Raw genomic sequence first — 18,479 nt, 5'->3', positions numbered from 1 at the left:
GGTCCTCACCGCGGTTACAATTGGCCAATAATTCACCAGACAGGCTGCTCATGGATTGGGAATTCTTTATTTCCGGTTAATTCAGGTACAACGTACAGATTGTGCCGAGCGAGGCCTTAGCAGCTACGGTTGGGAGAGAAGTGAACTCTGCATTACCTCTCCTCATGAGCAAAGCATTACTTAAAATCTGGGGTGACTCCTCGACACCCTCACCTCCGTGCGAGAGGGAAGGCGTACGAGGAGGATGGAGTTCCTCCGGTAAGGTGTGATCCGGCCTTTAGAACGGGAAGGGCTGGGAAGTCTCCTCCTCTCCGCGCCGGTAGCCATTGGCGACACGGCGCGGGAAAGTGGCCGGGAGGAGGGGGAGGGAGTGGGCCGCGCGCGGTGGTGAGCGGGGGAGGGGGTGGGGCGGGGGAGGGGGAAGGGGGAGGGTCTGGCGGCGTGGAGGGAGGGAGAGCGGGGGAGGGAGGGAGATGACGAGGGGGAGGGGGCTTGGGAGACGGAGGGGGTGACGGAGGGGGATGGGGAGGCGGAAGGGGCTGGAGAAAGGGGCTGGCGTGGGAAGGGGGAGCGGGATTTGTGGCGGATTTGGGAGGGGGATGGAGAGGCGGGGGGAGGTGGGGAGGTGGAGGGGGAGGCGGAGGGGGATGGGGAAACGGAGGGGGAGCGGGATTTGTGGCGGATTTGGGAGGGGGAGTGCGCGCGACCGTGCCCAAGCCTTCATTTAGCCTTCTTTCCGAAACCTCCAAACTGCTTTCCGATGTTGGAGAACCAGGAGCTGGAAAACAGGGAGAGAGAAAAAAATTGGAGGAACGATGAGAGACTTTCACCCAGGTTGGATCCTCAGGCCTTCTCCAACATTCAATACAATTGTGACTTGAACTTAACTCCATCCGCCCAGCCCCGGTTAACTGTTAATCCCCACGGTTCCAGCATCCATCCCATTGGGAAGTTCCATTTCACCCCTTCCAGATTGTGAAACTTTCTCTCTGGGGAGAAAGTTCCCAAATTCCACTCCCCAGATATCCGGGCTCTTTATCTAACCTTATTCTAAACTCCACACTCCCACCCCCACCATCAGCAGAGGCTATCATCTCTCTCTCCCAAACTTCCCAAGTCCTTTCAATTGTCCAAAACACATCATCTTCTATACACAAGGCAATATCAGGCTAACCTACGCAATCTACCTCATAAAACTTTCCAAATTACCGCATGCCTCCCATTCCCCACAATCCCCTCTCTCCTTATTCTCCACATTACCCTTTGGTGTACAAAGATGTGTAGGTTTGGTGGATTGGCCATGTTAAATTGCCTTTCAGTGTCCAAAGATGTGGGGGTTAGGTGGATTGGCCATGTTAAATTACCCGTTTGTATCCAAAGATGTGCAAGTTAGGTGGATTGGCCATGTTAAATTGCCCCTTAGTGTCCAAACAGGTACTGGTTAGGTGGATTAGCCATGCTAAATTGCTCCTTAGTGTCCCAAGATGTGTAGGTTAGGTGGATTGGCCATGTTAAATTGCCCCTTAGTGTCCAAAGAGGTACTGGTTAGGTGGATTGGCCATGCTAAATTGCTCCTTAGTGTCCCAAGATGTGTAGGTTAGGTGGATTGGCCATGCTAAATTGCCCCTTCATGTCCCAAGATGTGTAGGTTAGGTGGATTGGCCATGCTAAATTGTCCCTTACTGTCCCAAGATGTGCAGGTAACTGGATTGGCCGTGCTAAATTGCCCATTAGTGTCCCAGGATATGTAGGTTAGGGGGATTGGCCATGCTAAATTGCCCCTTAGTGTCCCAAGATGTACAGGTAACTGGATTGGCCGTGCTAAATTGCCCATTAGTGTCCCAAGGTGTGTAGGTTAGGGGGATTGGCCATGCTAAATTGCTCCTTACTGTCCCAAGATGTACAGGTAACTGGATTGGCCGTGCTAAATTGCCCCTTAGTGTCCCAGGATATGTAGGTTAGGGGGATTGGCCGTGCTAAAGTGCCCGGAGAGATGGGACTCAATGGGCCGAATGGCCTTCTTTTGCTCGGTGGGGATTCTTTGATTCTGTTTGCTGGTTGTTTAGCTCTTGTTGGGATTGGGAAACTGTCCTTTTGAAGTTGGAGAAGGTGGGAGAGGATTCACACTCTGCTTTAGGTCAAATAGCTTCAATGAAAATTAATTCCATTTTCTCTGAGATCTTTGTGCTTTTTTAAAACGAAAACCCATTCCTCTGGGTTGGAGCTGTCTGATTTTATTTTTTTGTATGTGTGCATATTCTGGGAAGGTTGCAAATTTTCTCAATTCCAATTTCCTCAGTGAAAATGTCTGTGACATTCTTCGAAACCTCACCCTTTGAACAGAAACAACCCTTTTAATAGGTGCTGTATTTACTAAATATAAACTTGCCGCCAAACATCACAGTATCGATTAATCAAACATCTATTTAAGTTTATTTATTAGTGTCACGAGTAGGCTTACATTAACACTGCAATGAAGTTATGGTGAAAATCCCCTAGTTGCCACACTCCGGCGCCTGTTCGGGTACACTCTGGGAGAATTTAGCATGGGCAATGTGCCTAACCAGCACATCTTTTGGACTGTGGGAGGAAACCCACACAGACACGGGGAGAATGTGCAAATTCCACACAGACAGTGACCCAAGCCGGGATTCGAACCGGGATCCGTGGCGCTGAGAGACAGCAGTGCTAACCACTGCGCCACCCAGCCGCTCAAAAATGTTGCTTTCTTTTTTTGAGTTTAAAAATGGGCAAGTTTGGGACAGACAAGTTTGCCTTTCGCCTCATCAAAGCCCAAATGATCACACATCCATCAATTTTATAATTAATTCCATGGAAAAATGCAGAACTCCACAACTTCATTCAGTTGAGAATGGGGATGGTCACAACGATGAACAAAATCAGCTGAATAGTTCAGGGCAACTTCCATCCGAAACTTCCTTTCCTCTGATTTTTGAATGTGACACATTTGCTCAATTTAATTGGTGAGTTTGTGACATTTTCTCCTTCCCCCCCATCGGGGCTTTGTTCAATTTAATTATTCTTCATTGAAGGCAGGCACTTGTTAAAAATTAAACAAAAGAATGTAATTTGAGATTTGTTACTGGTTGTTAAACTGCCTTTCCAAATCGCTCTCTGTGAAATGACAAGGGCTCGCGTGGAACCCGCCAAAAATGTAGCGGGCGCCAATATTCCGTCTCCATGGAGACCGGTCACCGGGGGGGCCCCAACCCTTGTATGTGATTGGCCGCTGTCACTTCACAATGTTACGGGGCCTTTCTGAGCCATCAGTTCAGCTGGTGAAGTACGTGGGAGTGTTGGAATAGTTCGTCCCGTCAGGGTGTACCGGGTTACTGAGAAAGGTTGGAAACGACTGAAGTAGAGACGGGATAGGGGGAGTGTGGAAATAGAGAGAGAGAGAAGGATGGGGAGAGTGTGGAAGTAGAGAGAGAGAGAAGGATGGGGAGAGTGTGGAAATAGAGAGAGAGAGAGGGATGGGGGAGTGTGGAAATAGAGAGAGAGAGGGATGGGGGAGTGTGGAAATAGAGAGAGAGAGGGATTGGGGAGTGTGGAAATAGAGAGAGAGAGGGATGGGGGAGTGTGGAAATAGAGAGAGAGAGGGATGGGGGAGTGTGGAAGTAGAGAGAGAGAGGGATGGGGGAGTGTGGAAATAGAGAGAGAGAGGGATGGGGGAGTGTGGAAGTAGAGAGAGAGAGGGATGGGGGAGTGTGGAAATAGAGAGAGAGAGGGATGGGGGAGTGTGGAAATAGAGAGAGAGAGGGATGGGGGAGTGTGGAAATAGAGAGAGAGAGAAGGATAGGGGAGTGTGGAAATAGAGAGAGAGAGGGATGGGGAGAGTGTGGAAACAGAGAGAGAGAGGGATGGGGAGAGTGTGGAAACAGAGAGAGAGAGGGATGGGGAGAGAGAGGGGGATGGGGGGCATGTGGAAACAGAGAGAGAGAGGGATGGGGAGAGAGAGGGGGATGGGGGGCATGTGGAAACAGAGAGAGAGAGGGATGGGGGAGAGTGTGGAAATAGAGAGAGAGAGGGATGGGGAGAGTGTGGAAACAGAGAGAGAGAGATAGGGGGATGTGGAGAGAGAGGGGGATGGGGGGCATGTGGAGATAGAGAGAGAGAGGGATGGGGAGAGTGTGGAAATAGAGAGAGAGAGGGATGGGGGGCATGTGGAGATAGAGAGAGAGAGAGGGATGGAGGAATGTGGAGATAGAGAGAGGGGGACGGGGAGAGTGTAGAAACATGGAGAGGGAGGAATGGGGGAATGTGGAGAGAGAGGAAATGGGGGGAGTGTGGAAATAGAAAGAGACTGAGTGTGGAAATGGAGAGAGAGAGATTGAATGTGGAATTGGAGGAGTGGGGCTGGACTCACCTCATGACCCTGTTGACCTCCTGGACCTGAAGTTTCTGGAAGGCGGAGCGTGTTTTCTCGCTCAGCTGATTGGCCCACTGCCGGACATGATCCTGGAAAGCCATAATGCGGTCGACCATGGAGGCAGCAGCTGTTGGAGCGGTGACATTGAGGAGGGGACTTGCCGGGGTGGGCGTGCTTTCTGAGGAGGCAAATTTTACACAGCGTGAAACAGCAGTGAACAGAGCCACCCCTTAATGACTGATCCTGACCCTGATCAGACGGAGCCGATCTCCAACAACAATTTATATTGCAATATAACACCATTCCTCAGAGTTACAAACAGTCCTCACCACATCACAGGAGTTCGCCAACTCAGAATATCCAGAATGGTTCACAGCCAATCGAGGAGTTTGAACGTTGTAATGTCCAGATTGCAGCAATTAGTTTACACATAGCAAAATCCCACAAACAACAATGTAACAATAACCCAGATCGTCTCTCTCCTTAACAATGTAGATCAAGGGGAATTTTTTGGGTAGAGAGAGCTTTACTCTGTATCAAACCCCATGCTGTACCTGTCCTGGGAGTGTTTGATGGGGGACAGTGTAGAGGGAGCTTTACTCTGTATCTAACCCTGTGCTGTACCTGTCCTGGGAGTGTTTGATGCGGACAGTGTAGAGGGAGCTTTACTCTGTATCTAACCCCGTGCTGTACCTGTCCTGGGAGTGTTTGATGGGGGACAGTGTAGAGGGAGCTTTACTCTGTATCTAACCCCGTGCTGTACCTGTCCTGGGAGTGTTTGATGGGGACAGTGTAGAGGGAGCTTTACTCTGTATCTAACCCCGTGCTGTACCTGTCCTGGGAGTGTTTGATGGGGACAGTGTAGAGGGAGCTTTACTCTGTATCTAACCCCGTGCTGTACCTGTCCTGGGAGTGTTTGATGGGGGACAGTATAGAGGGAGCTTTACTCTGTATCTAACCCTGTGCTGTACCTGTCCTGGGAGTGTTTGATGGGTGACAGTGTAGAGGGAGCTTTACTCTGTATCTAACCCCGTGCTGTACCTGTCCTGGGAGTGTTTGATGGGGACAGTGTAGAGGGAGCTTTACTCTGTATCTAACCCCGTGCTGTCCCTGTCCTGGGAGTGTTTGATGGGGACAGTGTAGAGGGAGCTTTACTCTGTATCTAACCCCGTGCTGTCCCTGTCCTGGGAGTGTTTGATGGGGACAGTGTAGAGGGAGCTTTACTCTGTATCTAACCCCGTGCTGTACCTGTCCTGGGAGTGTTTGATGGGGGACAGTGTAGAGGGAGCTTTACTCTGTATCTAACCCCGTGCTGTCCCTGTCCTGGGAGTGTTTGATGGTGGTACAGGGATATAAAAGTGGGAAATTTTCTCAAAGATGAAATTCACTGAACAGCGAGTGTTTTATTTTGTGAAATCCTATCTGATGTGCCTGAGATGTTTAATTTGCTAAACCACAAACACACACACACACACCCACACCCACACACCCACACCCACACACACACACACACCCACACCCACACACCCACACACACACCCACACACACCCACACACCCACACCCACACACACACACGGCCATCTTTACTGTACGGGAGGGGCATGTCCTGAGGGATTGTTTCCACAATTACTTTGTCTTTATGAGTTCCTCACAGGCTGTAATTATTGGCAGAGTTTAGCATGAGGAACTCTCAATCTTAAATAAAGTTAATGGTAATTGGAGACGAGAATGCCTTTGATTTCTCTCCTCACATCAAACTCTGCAATCCTGACTCTTCCCGGAATATTCCAGCTTTGATATCCCTGTCTGTTCTAGACAGTGGAGCCAGTGACAGGAACACCAGTCGGACTTGTTTGAACTTGGATATGTTGAAATGGGGTCTCTAATTTTTACTGGGATCTGACTATTCTGAACTGTTTTTCCTTCCAGTTGAGATTCCAGAGTCTTTGAGGCTTGAGTCTCTCTGTTAATGCCAGGTCTATCAGTCCGATGAGGCCTATCCTCAGGCCTGTAACCATGCTGGAACCTGGGCCCTGGATCTGCAAACTGTGTTCTATTATAGTATTGGAGAATGTGGCCTGTTATATTGCTGGAGACTGGGGCCTGTTACAGTTCTGCTGCCTTGGCTCTGGGCTTGAAACTTGTGGCCTGTTACAGTGCTGGAGCCTGGACCCAGGGCCTGAGGCTTGGAGTCTGTTACAGTATTGGAGCCTGAGGCCTGTTACACTGCTGGAGCCTGGGGCCTGTTACAGTTCTAGAACTTGGGGTCTGTTACACTGCTGGAGCCTTGGGCCTGTTATAATTCTGGAGTCTTGGGCTTTGGCCTAAGGCTTGGGCCTGTTACGGTGCTGGAAACAGGGGCCTGTTGCAGTGTTGCAAACTCGGGCCTGGGCCTGAGGCTTGGAATCTGTTATAGTGCTGGAGCCTGAGGCCTGTGACAGTGCTAGAGCCTAAGGCTTGTTACAGTGCTGGAGCCTGGGGCCTGATACAGCACTGGAGCCTGGGGTCTTTTACAGTGCTGAAGTCTGGGCACTGGGCCTGAGGCTTGGGGCCTGTTGCAGTGCTGGAGTCGGGGGCCTGTTACAGTGCTGTAGCCTCAGGCCTAGACCTAAGGCTTTGAAGTCTGTTACAGTGCTGGAGCCTGGGGCCTGGGCCTGAGACCTGGGGTCTGTTCGTGTTGGAGGCTGGAGCCTGAGCCTGAGGATTGGAGACTGTTCTAGTTGTGTAGTTTGCTATCACACTGTTATAGTCTCAGTGAGCATTAGTCTGCCGATATCAGTGAATAAGATTGTGAAGAAATAGTTTCTCAGACAGAGGCCAAAATAGCTGTGTTAAAACAATACATTTAAATAATGTACACATCCTGATAAAATCTTTGCATTGATTGGTAATAGACTCCGTCACAATATCCCTCTGTCTGTTTGTCTTTCCAAATCGACACACGCCCTCCGCTCTCTAAATCTCCCTCGCTTCCTCATCAGCTCTCCCTGAATCTCCTGTACACTCTTTTCCATCTCTCCTGATACTCTCTCTCCATATCCTCCATTTATAGAACCATGGAATCCCTACTGTGAAGAAGGAGGCCATTCGGCCCATTGAGTCTACATTGACAACAATCCCACCCTATCCCCATAGCTCCATATATTTACCCCACTAATTCCCCTACCCGACGGATCTTTGGACACTAAGGGGTAATTTAGCATGGCCAATCCTCCTCCTACCTACGTATCTTTCGGACTATGGGAGAAAGTGGAGCACCCGGACGAAACCCACGCAGACACAGGGAGAAGGTGCAGACTCCGCGCAGACAGTGACCCAAGACAGGAATCGAACCTGGGTCCCTAGCACTGGAGGGCAGCAGTGCTAACCACTGTGCCACCATGCTGCCCTCTCTCTCTCTCTGTCTCTCTTTTAATCACCTTCCACCTCTTGTCCCAACCTGCACCCCCCCCCCCTTCTCTCTATGCGTTGCTGCGTTCTATCGATCTCTCTCCCTTTCTCTCTCTCTCTGCTTTCTCCATCTCTCTCTGCACTTACCTGCAAGAGTAGCCAACAGGACGACACAAGTAGCCACGGTAACGAGGGTCAGCTTCATGGTTTTGGGGAGGTTTTAGTCCTGGCTGATTCTGAAAGAGTTCAGGGATGTTAGAGTGTTGTTAGAGAGAGTTGCCTCCACGCAGTGTAACAGGAGAATGAATATTCTCCCTGAATATTGGGATGGCTAAGGGCACAATCTTACTGCCCACTCTCGCCACGCTCCCCCTGCACTGAGGTCGGAGAATTTGGCACCCAGCTAAATCTCCGTTCGCTGTGGCGGGATGGTGAAATCCTACCAGTGTCGGGGGTGGTAAGATTCCAACCTAACCTTTTGGTTCCTGAGTTTCTGGGAGGGAGTGTCAGACAGGAGGAGATCCGAGTCCAAGGCTGTGACCCACACCAATGAAGTGGTTTGACAGAGAGCGTATCCACAGCCCTCTCCCCCCACCACCCCCCCGAATAACTAACACCCCAGCTGGAATTTTACCACCCGGAACAGACGAGAGACACTCATCAAAAACACCATTCACTGTCCATTCACCCGGAAAGTGATGAATTACATTGGTACATCCTGAGCCCATATGCAACCACCAGCGAGCTTGGCCACCAGTGGATAGGGAGAAGGGTAGAGAAAGATAGAGACACAGAGAGGGAGAGATAGAGAGAGAGGCAGAGTGATGGAGAGAAAGAGACAGAGACAGAGAGAGAGAAAGAGACAAAGAGAGAGACAGAGAGAGAGAGAGACAGAGCCAGAGTGACACAGAGAGGGAGAGATAGAGAGAGGAAGAGTGATGGAGAGAAAGAGACAGAAACAGAGAGACAGAGAAAGAAAGACAAAGAGCGAGACATAAAGAGAGAGAGAGAAACAGATAGAGACAGACAGACAGACTGACAGAGACAGAGAGGGGGAGAGATAGCGAGAAAGGCAGGATGATGGAGAGAAAGAGACAGAGACTCAGAGGCAGATACAGAGAGACAGAGACAGAAAGAGAGAGATGGCAAGAGAGACAGAGGGAGACAGAGAAGGCGAGAGACAGAGAGAGAGGGAGACTGAGACAGACAGACAGAGAGAGCCAGACAGAGAGAGAAAGACAGAGAGAGAGGGAGATAGTGAGAGAGAGAGACAGACAGAGAGAGAGACCACAGAAGAGCAACATGGGGAGAGAGAGAGAAAGCAAGAGACAGAGAGAGAGACGAGAGTGAGACAGAGAGAGAGAGGGTGACAAGGGGAGAGAGGGAGAGAAATAGGCAGAACAAGAGAGAAAGAGAGAGATAGACAGGTAGGGAAAACTGACAGGCAAAGATGGAGAGAAAATGAGACTGAGACAGAGTTAGACAGGGAAATAAGACTGTATGAGAGATAGAGTGAAAGGGACATAGAGGGAACAAGGAAAATAGAGCGGAGAGAGAAAGACAGAGAGGCAGATGCAGAGAGTGAGAGAGATAGAGAAAGCGCAGAGAGAAAGAGCTGAGAGACAGAGAGAGGGTGAGACAAACAGAGGGGGAGACTAAGACAGAATTAAAGAAGGGCAGTCAGAAAGATCAACAGCATGAGACAGAGAGAGAAGGAGGAAGAGAGGAAGAAAAAGAGACAAATTAAGAGATAGACAGACTGACAGAGAGTAAGAGAAAGAGAGGGAGGGAGATAGATGGAGAGAGACAGAGAGAAGGAGAAAATTAGAGACAGATAGATGGAGAGAGAGACACAGAAGTAGAGAGCAAGAGAGAGAGAGACATCTACAGTACAAGAGAGATGGAGAGAGAGAAAGAGAGAGGAACAGAGAGAGACAGCATGAGATACAGACAAAGAGAAAGGCTGAGACCGAGGTGGATAAATCTCATCTCCCACTCTGAGTGACCAGTGGCCTACGCACTGAGCATAAGAACATAAGAACATAAGAAATAGGAGCAGGAGTAGGCCATCTAGCCCTTCGAGCCTGCCCCGCCATTCAATAAGATCATGGCTGATCTGTCGTGGCTCAGTTCCACTTTCCCAATCACACAGCACAAAGAGAGGCCATTCAGCCCATTGTGTATTGTGCTGGCTCTTTGAAAATCTATCGAATTACTCCCCTCTCTCTCTCCCGCACATCCCTGTAAACTTTCCCCCTTCCAGTATTTCTCCAATTGCCCCTTTTGAAAGTTCCGATTGAATCCGTTCCCCTTTTCAGGCAGCAACAACTCGCCAAAATAAAACTCTCCCCCAGTCTGGTTCCTTTCCCGATTCTCTCCGACCTGTGTCCCCTCTGGTTCCTTTCCCGATTCTCTCCGACCTGTGTCCCCTCTGGTCACCGAGCCTCCTGCCACCGGAAACACTTCCTCCTCATTCACTCCACCCAAACCGCCCCCCCTCCTCGTGATCCTGAACGCCTCGATTCAATCTCCCCCTTAACCTTCCCCGCTCTGAGGAGGACAAACCCCAGCTTTGTCCCAGTCTGAACAGAAGTTGCCCTCTCCCCCTTAGCCTTTGGGTTAAATAGAGAGCAGTGAGGGACGGCGGGAGGGTATCAGAGGATGCTAAGAGTGTGAAGTATTGTAGAATCAAATCATATCCGAGGAAAAGCAAGGCTTGATTCAGGAGAGGGAAAGAAAGAATATAACTCACGTTGATTCCTGTATAGCAGCCAGTCAGTGTCTGATCTCGATGTTTCCCAGCTTGCTTTATATTGTCAAATTGTCTGATCGCCCATGGTAATTATTTTAATTAAGGAAAATGGAAATAAGAGACACTGGGACTTTGGATAGCCTGTTGTCACGTGGATGTATCGTGTCTCCCGAATGATTGCACACTACCAAATTAAGGGCTCCGTTCAGTATCACTTTGGCAAGCCCTTTAAATTCCAGTCTGTCTCCAATTTAATATCAATGTGTGCTGAGATGTTTTCTTGTCTCTCTGTTTGAAGATGAATTATACGTTTCCCCATGAAGAATCCACCTCACTGTTGGCACTGGTCAGAGTAACGAGAGGCGGGAGATGGGGCGAACCTTCTTCGCCCAGGAGAGTGGGCGCCAGCCTCCAGAATTCACTACCGCAGGAAAGCAGCCGAGGGAGTCCCCTGGTCACCCCGCTCTGGCGCCTGTTCGGGTGACGCCGAGGGAGAATTTGGCAGCCTAACCAGCACTGTGGGAGGAAACCGCAGGAAAACCCACGCAGGCACGGGGAGAATGTGCAGCCTCTGCAGTGACGGGAGTCGGACCCGGGTCCCTGGTGCTGTGAGGCAGCGGTGCTAACCACTGTGCCACCCTGTCAAGGAGCAGTTAGATACGGGGCGAAGGGGATCAGCAGAACAGGGGAAAATACAATCAGGTTATCAAGGCGGATGAACAGCAGAGCAGACTCAAAGGGCTGAATGGCCTCTTCCTGCTCCTATTTTCTATGTTTTGAATTTCAGCAAAGTTTTGATGTGATTTGATTTATTATTGTCGTGTGTATTAGGATGCAGTGAAAAGTAATCTTTCTTGCGCACTATACAGGCAAAGCATACCGCTCATAGAGAAGGAAAGGAGAGGGTGCAGAATGTAGTGTTATAGCTGGGGTGTAGAGAAAGATCAATGCGAGGTAGGTCCATTCAAAAGTCTGACGGCAGCAGGGAAGAAGCTGTTCTTGAGTCGGTCGGTACATGACCTCAGACTTTTGTACCTTTTTCCCGACGGAAGAAGGTGGAAGTGAGAATGCCCGGGGTGCGTGGGGTCCTTAATTATGCCGGCTGCTTTTCCCAAGGTAGCGGGAAGTGTAGACAGAGTCAATGATTGGGAGGCTGGTTTGCCTGATGGATTGGGCTACGTTCACAGCTCTTTGTAGTTCCTTGCGGTCTTGGGCAGAGCAGGAGCCCATACCAAGCTGTGATACATCCAGAAAGAATGCTTTCTATGGGGCATCTGTAAAAGTTGGTGAGAGTCGTAACGGACATGCCAAATTTCCTTAGTCTTCTGAGAAAGTAGAGGCGTTGGTGGGCCTTTCTTAACTATAATTGGCATGGGGGGGACCAGGACAGGTTGTGGGTGATCCGGACACCTAAAAACATGAAGCTCTCAACCCTTTCTACTTCATCCCCTTTGATGTAGACAGGGGCATGTTCTCCTCTACGCTTCCTGAAGTCGAGACAATCTCCTTTGTTTTGTTGACATTGAGGGAGAGATTATTGTTGCTGTACCAGTTCACCAGATTCTCTATCTCATTCCTGTATTCTGTCTCATCATTGTTTGAGATCCGACCCAATACAGTGGTGTCGTCAGCGAAACTTGAAGATGGAGATGGAGGCGAATTTGGCCGCACGGTGCTAAGTGTATAAGGAGTTTAGTCAGGGGTTGAGAACACAGCCTTGTGGGTCTATGGTGTTGACCTGTTGACCTTGGGAGAGGTTTTCCAGCCCTGGAAGTGACCTTGTCCAGAAAATCCCGCCCTGTTTTTCTTTTGTAACGTCTCACACTCACTGACAGGGAGGGGGGTGCCAGGGAGGGATTTGGAAAGGAGGGTGAGGATTTTAAATGGAGGTGTTTCTTGGGAGGATGGGAGCCGGTGCGAGTGTGGCGGTGGGGCGGGGCTGGGGGGGGGGTTGGAATTCCCAAATCTGGGATCTGTAAGGACCCTGAGCAAACACACTCCTCCCTGCCGAAGTTTACGATTGGCCGGTTCTGGGCGAGAACTGCCGTTATTACGAGAGTAAATGAATCTCTTCCTCAGAGAGAAGGTGGCAATCTTTCTCGTAATGAAAAGAGGACGTCTATTTAAAGATTAGCGACATGACTAAACGAGCAGGTGGCTCCCAGACCGCGGGGGGCCCGTCCTACAATCAGTCGGCACCAACATTATTTCGAGATACCCAACTGCTGGGCTGGGCTGCCTCAGGCCTACTGCAGCCAACGAAGCCTGAGTTAATTTGATAAATATAACTGCGTCTTCCTGACCCGCCCCACTCCTCCTCCTCCTCCCGGCACAGAGTCAATAAGCAGGCTTTAATATAAACACAGCTTTACAAGCCCACGATAGGCTTTCCCATATCAAAAACAAATTGGATAATGGCAGTGACTTCAAAAAGCCTGAGCCGCAGGCCGGGAATGCACGCTGGAAAATATAACGCCCCGGCAACGCCCCGGCAACGTCCTCACTCCGTACCCACCACCCCCAATCGCCCCCCCACCACCTCCACACACAGGACAACGGAATTTGACCCCCCCCCATTGCCATCTTCTCCATCGCTGTAACAAACGGCCCACCTTCACCCCGCCTCACAGGGTGAAACTCTGTCCCTCTGTGATCTGCACCCTCACTATTCCCACTCCCTCCGAGTCACGCTGTCCCCCCACTAATACTCTTCACCAACGGAACCCCCTCCTGAACCCCCACAGCCTCCTGTCCAAACTCAGAGCCAGTCTCGCTCGCCCTCGCTGACCTATTCACTCAATACCGTTACGCCTCCATTTTAAAATTCCTCTCCGGATTTTTCCATCCTCCATAGTTTTCTCACGACTCCCTCCCTATCGCTGCTCCCTCTTCCAGATGAGATCTCTGCTCTCTCCAATCCCGGCCTCTTGAGCACCCCCTGATTCCCTTCGCTCCACCATTGGCGACCGTTCCTTCAGCTGCCTGGGGGGTCTTCAGCTCCGGAATTCCCTCCTGAAATCCCTCCACCTCTCCCTTTCTCTTTCTGTCTCTCTTCCTCTGTTTTTTTTTCTCTCTGCCTCTCCCTCGCTCCCTCTCCCTCGCTCCCTCTCCCTCTCTCTCTTTCTCTGCCTCTCTCTGTCTCTCCCTCCCTCTCTCTGCCCCTCTCTCTCCCTCTCTCTCTCTCTCTGTCTGTCTCTCTCTCCCTCTCTCCCTCTCTCTCTCTGTCTGTCTCTCTCTCCCTCTCTCCCTCTCTCTCTCTGTCTGTCTCTCTCTCCCTCTCTCCCTCTCTCTCTCTGTCTGTCTCTCTCTCTCTCTCCCCCTCTCTCTCTCTCTGCCTCTCTCTGTCTCTCTCTCCCCCTCTCTTTCTCTCTGTCTGTCTCTCTCTCTCTCTCCCCCTCTCTCTCTCTGCCTCTCTCTGTCTCTCTCTCCCCCTCTCTCTCTCTGTCTGTCTCTCTCTCTCTCTCCCCTCTCTCTCTCTCTGCCTCTCTCTATCTCTCTCTCCCCCTCTCTCTCTCTCTGTCTGTCTGTCTCTGTCTCCCTTTCTCTCCCTCTCTCTGCGTGTCTCTCTCTCTGTGTCTCTGTCTGTTTCTCTCTCTCTCTCTTTCTGTCTCTCTCTCTCTCTTTCTCTCTCTGTTTCCCTCTCCCTCTTTCTCTGTCCGTTCTCTGTCTGCTTCTCTCTCTCTTTCTATCTCTCACTGTCTCTCTCTCTCTCTTTCTGTCTCTCTCTCTCTCACACACACACACTATCTCTCTCCCTCTCCTCCTGCCTCTCTCTCTCCCTCTGTCTGTTTCTCTCCCTCCGTTAAGAAGCTTTATCTCTGACCGAGTGTTTTCTCCTCTGACCCTCATGTCTGCAGGGGGGGTGATTTGGGGTTGGATTTTGGTTGGTAATCTCTCCTGTGAAGCTTTTTGGGAGGTCTCACTCCAAGATGGGCGCTACGGGAATGCAGGCAGTCTGCTCTAAGCTCCCTGAGTGTGAATGGCCACACAGTGCTCCTGCCCCCAATCGCTGTGCAGTGATCCCAGGGACTGAGGGACACTTCCCCCCCCCCCTCCGGTGAGAGGTCCCCTGAGCCAGAGATGGAAATGACATTGGCTGAAATCTCTCAACACTGTCTGAGTGCCCCATAGGAGCATCAGGTGGAGGCCATTCAGCCCCCTTGGGGCTAGACCGAGTAGGCAGTAGGTGGAGTACAATGTGGACAAGTGTGAAAAAATTCACTCTGTCACGAGAACTGGAAACACAATATTTACTGAAAGGTGTGAAAGATTTCAATGCAGAGACTTGGGTGAGACAGTGCAACAAATGTCCAAGATGTGCAGGTTACAAGGATTGGCCAGGCTAAACTGACCCTTATACCAGAATCCTCACACCTCGCCTATCACGGACTCGGAACAGACGAGAGATGGACAGCGGAAATGTCCAGTGACCTCGGGCAAGTGTTTCTGGACTTGTTCGAGCGAGGTTGTAAATCCTGCTCTTAGTGTCCAAAGATGTGCAGGTTAGGTGGATTGGCCGTGCTAAATTGTCCCTTAGTGTCCCAGAGAGAGAGAGAGGCAGGGAGAGAGACAGAGAGAGATAGACTAAGAGATACAGAGAGAGGGAGAGAGAGAGAGAGACAGAGAGAGGGAGACACGGAGTAAGAAAGAGAAACAGAGAAAGCGAGAGACACTGAGAGAGAGAGAGGCAGCAAGAGAGAGGGAGAGAGAGAGTGAGGGAGAGACAGGGAGAGACAGAGAGAGAGAGAGAGACAGAGAGACGGAGACATAGAGAGAGACAGAGAGAGGAAGAGACAGACAGAGAGAGACACAGGGCGACAGAGGGGGTGGGAAGAGCGAGAGGGAGAGACAGAAATAGAGAGAGACAGAGAGAGGGAGACAGGGAGAGAGAGAGAGAGAGACAGACAATGAGAGACACAGAGGGACTGAGAGACAGAGAGACAAAGAATGGGAGAGACAGAGAGAGAGAGACAGAGAGAGGGAGATCACTGCCTTACTGTAGAAAGAGAGGACCAGGAGAGAGTGAGTGAGAGAGAGAGAAAGAGAAGGAGAAACGGATAGAGAGAGAGAGAAAGAGAAGGAGAAACGGATAGAGAGAGAGAGAAAGAGAAGGAGAAACGGATAGAGAGAGAGAGAAAGAGATGGAGACAGAGAGAGAGAAATAAAGAAATGGAGAGAGAGAAAGAGATGGAGAGTTAGAGAAAGAACGAGAGAGAGAAAGAGATGGAGAGAGTGAGAGATGGTGGGAAAGAGATGGAGATAGAGAGAGAGAAAGGGATAGAGGTAGGGATGGAGAGATAAAGAGAGAGAGAGAAAGGGATAGAGATAGAGAAAGAGAGAGAGTGAGAGAGAGAAAGGGATGAAGTCAGAGAGAGAGAAAGAGGGAGTGTGGCAGAGAGCGAGAGAAAGAGAGAGAAAAGAAGGGATGGAGATATAGAGACAGAGCAAGAGCGAGAGAAAGAGAGAGAGAGAGAGGAAGCGAGAGAGAAAGGGATGGAGATAGAGAGAAAGGGAAAGGGATGGAGAAAGAGAGACAGAGAGAGAGATTGAGAAAGAGAAAGAGATGGAGGTGGTAATGGCGAGATAAAGGGAGAGATGGAGAAAGGGATGGAGAGAGGGAGCAAGAGAGAGTGAGAAAAGAATGGAGATAAAGAGAGAGAGAAATACAGAAAGAGAGAGAGAGATAGAGTGAGGTACAGAGAGACAATGAGAGAGAGAGAAAAAAGGGATGGAGAGAGGGAGAGGGAGAAAAAGAAAGAGATGGCGGTCGTGATGAAGAGATAAAGAGAGAGCGAGAGAGAGAAAGAGAAAGGGAGAGGTAGAGAAAGAGAGAGAAAGGGATGGAAAGAGAGAGAAAGGAGAGAGAGTGGGCAAGAGAAAGGGATGGAGATAGAGAGAGACAGAATGAGAAAGAGAGTGAGAAAGGGATGGAGGGAGAGAGAGAGGTACAGAGAGAGAGAGAAAAGTATGGAGATGGACAGAGACAGAAGAAAGATAGAAAGAGATGGAGAGAGAGAGAGAAGGGGTGAGAGAGAGTGAGAAGTGGGGGGGATAGAGAGAGGGAGTGAGAGAGAGACAGAGAGAGAGAGAGATTTGTGCCCCGGTGGACGACATGGTGTATGTGCTCCCTCTGCTGGCCTCAAGCTGTATTAATTCTATTGCTGGAGGAGCCCCAATGTCACATCAAGCAGCTCTGGGACAGGCCATTCAGCCCACTGTGTGTGTGCTAGCTCTTTAAAAGATCTGTCCAATTAATCCCCACTCTCTCCACCTCCCCCCCACTCTCTCTGCCCTCCCCCCCACTCTCTCCACCCTCCCCCCACTCTCTCCGCCCTCCCCCCAACTCTCTCCACCCTCCTCCCCACTCTCTCCACCCTCCCCCAACTCTCTCTGTCCTCCCCCCCACTCTCTCCCTCATATCTCTTTAAACCTTCCAGTATTTCTCCAATTTTCCCTTTTTGAAAGTTCCTATTGAACCTGCTTCCCTTTCAGGCAGCGCCTTCCAGATCACAACAACTCGCTGTGTGTCCAAAATAAAATTCTCCCCGTCTTCCCCCTCTGGTTCTTCTCCCGATTCTCCTCAATCTGTGTCCCCTCTGGTTACCGAGCCCCCCGTCACTGGAAACACTTTCTCCTCATTCTCGGGGGGTGACCTTATCGTGGTGCACAGCCCAGCGATGCCAGTTCATGCCCAATTTCTCATCTCTCACAATCCTACTGGCACTGGATATCCGGTGAGATCAGGGTGCAAGGCTGATTATAATAGTTAAATCCATTCAAATACGGATTTAAATATTATTCGTGAGCCCAGGGCGGGGACAGAATTGTTGGCGTTTACTTGCCTTTGCAACCCCTTTGGGGAAGGTTCTCCCCAGCGAGGATCACAGCTGGTCTCCATCTCGGGGAGATCAGGGGCAGAGGGGGTGGTGCCCTTGTGCAGTGCCAGCCTGGCACCCTGGCAGTGCTGGCCTGGCGCTGCCCACTGGGCACCCTGGCACTGCCCACCAGGCACTGGGCAGTGCCAAGAGTGTGGGATCTGAGGGGATAGGGCCAGACTGGGGATGGCCCATGAGGTGGAGGTGGAACCGTTGCCACTCTGCAACAGTGATCATTGTGTGGTGGTGGGGGGGGGGGGGTATAATCAGCTGAGATCTATCCAGGGGGTGGGGGAGTGAAGGGAGTGAAGATTAGTCCTGGTTGCAGGAGGGGGGGGTGGCGGTCAGTCGGGGGAAATGGTATCAGCCACAGAAGCCAGCTATAGCTAGCAGAGAGAGTGACAGGTTTCACAGAACGTGCGCGATTGCACCCTCTGCTGCCATCAGCCGGCTTTCAGGCAATTTCAACCCCACCTGCTCCCCCTGCTGGTGGAAGACAAGTCTGGCAAGTTTTTTTTTGACTGTGTCTGGGTAAGATTCAATTTTTAAGTTGTCCAATAAAAGGTGTGAATTTCTGCCATTTTCCTGCTCGTTCAGGACTTAGAAGCGGTAAGATCGCCCTCAATGACTTCATCCAAAGCAACCTCCCGCTCATGATTCTGAAGGTCTCAATTCAATCTCCTCCTCCCTCCTCCGAAGAGAGCGATCCCAGCTTCTCCCAGTCTCTTCACTGAACCCCGTAATCCCTGGGAACATCCTAGAAAATCTTCATAATCCTATCCAAGGCCTCGGCACTCTTCGTAAAGAGAGTGGTGACTGGAGTTGGATGCATTGGGGCTTACATGGTGTTTGGGAGAGGATAGACAGCGAGCTTCTTGCTTACCTGCTCGCTCTCCCTTTGTTTCTGAAATGCAGGGGGGGCTTTCTACCTGGCCCCCTCCTGCCTCGCTGAGTTGGAGATACTCGCTCACTCACTCCCAGGCCTCTCAGTCCCTCTGACCCCATCAAAGTACATTCTGTCCCCTTCCCATCTACCGTTCCACGAACCCCAGCGTCAACTCACACCCACC

The 18,479-nt window shown here is 50.6% G+C and overlaps 1 long non-coding RNA gene across 1 annotated transcript; it reads right to left on the bottom strand.

The window, feature by feature from the left end:
• Positions 1–654: 654 nt before the first annotated feature.
• Positions 655–10,655, bottom strand: LOC145340167 (uncharacterized). The gene is made up of 4 exons (XR_013886215.1): positions 10,535–10,655; positions 7,930–8,018; positions 4,388–4,568; positions 655–778 (listed from the first exon to the last, which is right to left on the bottom strand). It is a non-coding gene; the product is annotated as an uncharacterized LOC145340167 (long non-coding RNA).
• Positions 10,656–18,479: the final 7,824 nt, after the last annotated feature.

This window comes from Carcharhinus amblyrhynchos, unplaced genomic scaffold (genome assembly GCF_965287045.1).
Source record: "Carcharhinus amblyrhynchos unplaced genomic scaffold, sCarAmb.v2.hapA scaffold_814, whole genome shotgun sequence".
Taxonomy (NCBI): Eukaryota; Metazoa; Chordata; class Chondrichthyes; order Carcharhiniformes; family Carcharhinidae; genus Carcharhinus; species Carcharhinus amblyrhynchos.
This window is presented reverse-complemented; position numbering and strand designations above follow the sequence as displayed.